The 6148-nt window shown below is 53.9% G+C and overlaps 1 pseudogene; it reads left to right on the top strand.

The window, feature by feature from the left end:
• The first annotated feature begins 1348 nt into the window (after nucleotides 1-1348).
• The window catches only part of LOC131673382 (uncharacterized), a 6708-nt pseudogene continuing 1908 nt past the window's right edge, over nucleotides 1349-6148 (top strand).

The following is a 6148-nucleotide window of genomic DNA, read 5'->3' as shown; positions in this document are numbered from 1 at the left end:
TAATGCTTTTCTCGGGGGCCAGCCGTCGCGGTCGCCGGCCTTCGAAATATTCGATATTCTCGCCGGCGGCAGCAGCAGCAGCAACGGCAGCAGCAGCAGCCGGAATTTCGCTCGGCCGATGCGCGCGGTGTGCGCCTGTGCTTGTGTGTGGCATTGGCAACATTATCGCTTGGCGATCGCGCATTAACCACTCTGTATTGTTTCTCTCTTCGACCTCTTTTTTTTTCCCCCTTTCTTTCTTTCTCTTCTTTCTTTCTCTCTTTTTCTTTTCGAGAGATCCGCGCGCCTTTGCGTGAGTCGGTGCGATTTTTGAAGGAGAGAAGCGTTGTGGGCGGCTTCTCTCGCTGTACACGAGTGGAATATTCTGGGTGGAACGTACCGAACGAGCGCCGAGATTAAATTATTCGGAGGCGTTGCGGACGCGAGTCTTGAAAACTTCGCCGATGCCCACCGAGAGTTCGGTTCTCGGCTCGAGCAAAATCAGCCGAACGTCGGCGATAAAATTGATGTCCGACCTCGCGACACTTCCAACGAAAAGTAGCGGCTTCGCGACGGCATCGCGAATCGATTCATCGCCGAAGGCTAGTCCCTTCCAATTAAAAATCAACGAAAAGGCACTCGATCAAGCGGGCCTTCGCTTTGTTGTCGTTTCTTTTCCTCCTATTGTCGTTGTGGCCGCGTGACGAGAATAGTCTGCGCGACGGTGATTTTCGGCTCGCCTGAGCGTTTTCGTGCAGTCCGTGGTAGCGGCCGGCGTCGTGTCGCCTCGAAAATAGTCGCCGACATCCGTTCAATCGGCTATTTTCGTGAGGGTGGTGGTCGCTTTGAACGTAATTGTTTTGCCATATCTTGTCACTTTTCTTTCGGGACGGCGCGGGTTTTTTAATTTTCTAGCGCGCGCGAGATAGACAACGAAGCGCGCGCGTCTGGCATCGTGTGTCCTATCTAATCTGCGCGCGATGTTGTGCTGTGTTCTCTTTTCGTCCGCTTAATTAACTCGGACGCGCGCGGAGGAGGACCGGCTGCGTGAAATTTCCAATTCAAAACAGCCGATGCGTTATGGGCGCCGAGAGCGGAGCATTGGATTTTCAAGCTCACGAGTGGGAAACTTGTTTTTATGCGCTGTACTGGGCAAATTGCTTAGCCGGCTCGATATTCAAATTATTGAAAGTCGCGCGGTAAGAAAGTTAATTGGATTTTTTGCCGAATGGAAAACGAGCATTCGGTGATGTTTGTAGATTGAAGGCGTGGGCGCGTTGCTCGTACGAATATGACGAAATCCGACGCAAGCTCGAGTACAATTTTCGGGAGGGGGAGAAAAGCTTGAATGGGAGACGTAGCGAAAAGGATGAATGAACCGGGAGAGGCGAAAGTAAGTGACTGCTCGTAAAAAGCGAGATAAAAGGATACGAGTGAGCGGGGCAGAGGAGGCAGGAAGGAAAAGCGAAATGGAGAGTTCTGTCGTCCGCACCAGGAGCGTGACTTTTGTGCGATTTTTCGCGACTTTCGACTTTGAAAATCGGCCGCGGGAGGAGGACTTTGAGAGCGGGAGGGGTTCAACGATCTGCCGCTGGTCGTTGTGACAAAGGCAAACTCTCACTCCCCTCCCCCTTTCTCCGTGTCTCTCTCCGGAAGAACAAAGTAATGGAGCTTGCGGGAGTTCGAGTCCAACAGGTGCACACCTTCTAGTTCGGATTGCTCGGTCTCGGCTATTTTTCCTTCTCCGATATGTTAACTCGCAAAACATAAAGCAAACAAACGAAACGCTCGTTCGTGAAAGAGCACGTGCCAACGAGTCAGCACACAGCGGCGGGAAAGTAAAAGTGTTGCGAACGGGGTGGGCGCAGTAGAAATAAACAAAAAGCGAAAGCGAACGACGGAGAGTGGAGGGGAGGGACACGATGAAAATCATGAACGTCAGGCGGGATGACAACAAAAACGCAAGCGCGCAACAGGAGAGCGAAAGAGAGAGAGAGAGAGAGAGAGAGAGAGAGAGAGAGAGAGAGAGAAGCTCGAGACGTAACGGAATTGATAATGCGACGACGTCACACACACACACACTTTCGCTTCCTTCTCTTCCTCGTCCTTCCTCGCCCTAGACGCCAGCCAGACGTTAACCTCCTTTTCCCCTCCCCCTTTTCAGCAGTAGCACCCACTTCCAGGATTCCTTGCATATATACACGCGCCACGTGCTCGCGCCACCAAGGCCCTTTTACGGCTCCGGCATTTCAACGCTCTTCGCGGTTCTTCGATCATTCCGTTCGACGTCCAACTCGACGAACGACTGAATGTGAGAGCGCGCCCGTAGACACTTGCGTCCCGGTTATCGCAAGCGCGTACGGTACAAGCGCAGTTTTTATCGGAGAGCGCGCTGCCCCGCCAGGGATAAGATATGGAAAGAAGCGCTCGCCGTTTAGAATTGAAAAATTATTCATTTTTTTTTTTTTTTTTTTTTTTTTCGCTCGCTCGCTCGCTCGCTTACTGCGTACAATAGTGCAAACGGATGGACGCACAAACAGTTTCATTGGGCCAATATGTATGATGCCATCACTTATTCATTCGAACTCTTCATTGACTGTCGCTGCTTTTTTTTCTCTTTTTTGCTTTGCGTGAGCTGGACGTGGACGGGAATAGTGAATGACACGTTCGCGTCGCGACCGTTTTGTTGTGCAACGATATAAATAGGAGTGTTTTGTTATAGCTGTCGCTCATCGTACGTACCTGGGCAGTTCGTACGCCACTTTCTTTATTGGATTTGGAATTTCAATCGAGAAAGTTATAAACTCGTCCATCAGCGTAACCCCCGGCTACCCAAACCTTATCCCACCGTCGACACCAGCTAATCTTCTCGGTCTCAGCGACGGGCAGAACGAAAGTTGGCGAGCAACGCGCTCGTAATTGTCTTCTAATTGGGTGTTATCGCCGTACATACGTCTCCGGCGCACTGGCCAATCGATATTACTAACTTGCCCGCGCCCTCTTTCTTGATCATTACCGTGAAAATTATAATCTCGGGCGCTGCGACGGGAAAGAAGCCGACGTCGTCAATTAGTTCGGAAGGACAGATTGGTTGCGCGGACGATGCCCTTGAACCGTGCGTCGCGCGCGCGCCTTTTATCGATTGCGCCAGGCTACTGCGCTGGGATTCTGGGCGGCGCTCGGAAGCAAAGCCTCCACCCCCTCCCCTCTCGCCGCTCAGACCCGCGCGATAGCCTGCCGGTCGTCGTCGTCGTCGTCGTCGTCGTCGTCGTCGTCGTCGTCGTCGTCGTCGTCGTCGTCATCGTCGTCATCATCATCGACGTCGTCGTCGTCTCAAAGCGCGGCTGCTCGCCGCCGGCTAATGGCCATCCAATCGCGCTTTCCTTCTCGATATCCACGTCGGAGTGGACGGACGCGCCACCAATTTCTCTGGCCGCTGGCCGTTCGCGCCAAGACCGATCGGCACCACGCTTGCGCGCGCGAGCCCGTCCCGCTGCCGTCTCCCGCGGTCGTCCGCCCAGGCTTTCGTTCCGCGCGTCCCATTATTTATTTAAAGCGCCCGCGCCATTTTGAACAGGACACACCGCATTCGCGCGCTCATTTTTTTTCCGTCGTCTGTGCGCGCGACGCTTAGTCTTTTATCTCTCTCTCTCTCTCTCTCTCTCTCTCTTGCGCGCGCGCGCGGCTCGTCCATTAGCTTTTAGCGTTTTCATTTATTTTCCTTTTCGTTCACGCCGTCGAATATCGATTTGACGTCGCGCGCGGGAGATTTTTCGCGGCAAAACTGTAATTACGGCGTCATAAAATTCGCCGAGTCAGACGCGTGAGATTATCAAGTTTTACGCGCTCGCCGCGAATCGGAAGGTCCGCCGCTGTCCCCCGTCATAGAACCCGCCCGCTCTTTTTTTCGGGGCGGGAGGCGGTCGACGATGAGACCGAGGGATTAGGCGAGCGACGCATTTAGCCGCGAAGGGCGAGAGCTCATTTGCCGGGAAAGGATTGAACGTCGTTTTTCAATGCGCTCGTGAATATTCGAACACGTCGATGTTGATTCACGACTAGCTCGATGGATTAGTTGTCGCGCGACGAGTGTCGCGGCTGAATTCCGAGCGAGCGGCCAACGGTGGGAGCAGTCGTCAATCAAAATTAATGTCGTTTCTCGCTGCATCGTCCGCCTTGTTCATCAAACGTACGAATTGCGAAGGGTAAACAAGTGGAAAAGCCACGGCTGTGCGAGTCATCGAGGGAAGCCGATGCAGCAATGAAAATCACGGCCCGCGGTCAGACCCCCCCCCCCCCCCCGGCCCTCGCCCCGCCTGTCCGTTCGGAAAAGTCATCGACACCTCTGGCCGTCTGCGCGTCGCGAGCGAAAGCACAACGCGCCGGGGTAAAAATAGCGAAAGAGCAAGAGCGTAAGAAGAGCGAGCCTACGTATCGAGGAAGGGGGCCGGCGTGGGCACACCCACCGCGCGGCACGCCGAGGTGGTTGTCGCTGGTGGGGGTGGTCGATACTACGCGGCGACACTCTCGCACACGCGGGGTGATAGGCGTTCGCTCGCTCCCCTATTCTTCCTCTCTTCTCCGACAGGGCCGAACGGGGATTTTGTCTTCTGCTAATTGCGTGTGCCGCCGATGGATTTTTCCCGGCTGTCTGGGGATCCTCGCTCCCTCTCGCTGTCTTTGTGGACGCGGCTAATTTGACGCTTGTTTGTCTTCCGGGGAGACACCAGGATGGGCAGCTGGATCTCTTCATCCTCCCTCCCTCCTTTTTTTCTGTTTTGGAGAGCCTTTGGATTTCGAGCTGTTTTGGTTTAGGTTCGCAGACCATCGTTGGCGACAATCGAACCAACGAATTGGGTAAAAGTGTTCTCTTTCCAAAGACTGTCGCTTGCTCGAACACACTCCATAGTCTCCTAAAAAAGTACACTGTCTAATCATCCTGTACGTAGTTCTGATTGAACGAAAATATCCGATGATTGGAAAGATTTCGTTCAAGCGTGCATGTTTGTCACGACGAAAGATAAGAGAATGGGGGAGGGATGACGCGACGTCTGTAGACGAAGGAGAGATAGAGAGAGAGAGAGAGAGAGGAGAGAGAGAGAGAGAGAGAGAGAGAGAGAGAGAGAGAGAGAGAGAAGACGGAGAAATCAGCTGTTGCGCCCGTTAAGAAAGATAGAAAGGATGTCGTGGGTGGGCAGGAAGCTCTCGGCGTAAACGGATTAATTATCTTGTTTTTAGGTGGAAATCACTGATTACTCATACTCGTATAGCGGCGTTTTCAAGCGTTTTTCTTTTCTTCCCTAAATTTTCAGTCGCTGCTTAAAACGGGCCGACCAATTGAAAATCAAAGGTCTGTGCGAAGTGCCGGAATCACGCGAGGGCGGCGTTGCGTCGGTGAGCTGTTTGAGTACGCCACCGCGCGACACCAGTACTCCACTGCCATATCCGGTTCGTCGTCGCTTCAATCACCACTACCATCATCGTCAGCGCCTCAACTGCTTTGCCGGTGCCGGCGGCGCGGCCGGTGGCGGCGGTAAGCTCAAAGCCAGATATCACCACCCCAGATACAAGAAAGCCGAAAGTGCGCTCGCCCGAGCGACAGTTCAACCAGCTCCATCATCGGAAATACAAGGAGGAGGATTTCGTTGAGAACTACGTAAAGGACTGCAACAAGGAGGTGAGCTCACCTCGGTCGGGGACGCCCGCGCAACGTCGAGTGCCTTCCGCGTAGGTACTGACGAGCGAAAAATTGCAGAATCGACGCGAGAGCTGGCCGTGCGAGGATGACGAGTGCATGGAGACGACAGCAGGATCAGGCGGCGCCTCACTGATCTTGAACACGAGCCAGCGTAACGGCAGCAGCAGCAGCAGCAGCAGCAACAATAACAACAACAATAACAACAACAACAACGAATCCGCAGCAGCGAGACGGCAAGCAACGACCGCGGCAGCAACGCTAACAACGCCGCCCCAACAGCCAGTAACAACAACGGTACGTGCAGACGGCCCGCTCGTCGCCTTCTCCCCGGCTGTTCGCATCGCAATGATCACTCACCTTTTGGTTTTTTTAAAAACAGGTGACATGTTTTGTCACACAGGCCTGGGCCATTACGGACACCATCCGGATCCCACCGAGGTGGATCTGCCGCCCGAGACGCGCCGACGCCAC

The sequence above is a fragment of the Phymastichus coffea genome, unplaced genomic scaffold (assembly GCF_024137745.1).
Source record: "Phymastichus coffea isolate CEN01 unplaced genomic scaffold, Cenicafe_Pcof_1.1 PCOF00174, whole genome shotgun sequence".
Taxonomy (NCBI): domain Eukaryota; kingdom Metazoa; phylum Arthropoda; class Insecta; order Hymenoptera; family Eulophidae; genus Phymastichus; species Phymastichus coffea.
Note: the sequence above shows the minus strand (reverse complement) of the source record. Positions and strands in the feature narration are given on the sequence as shown.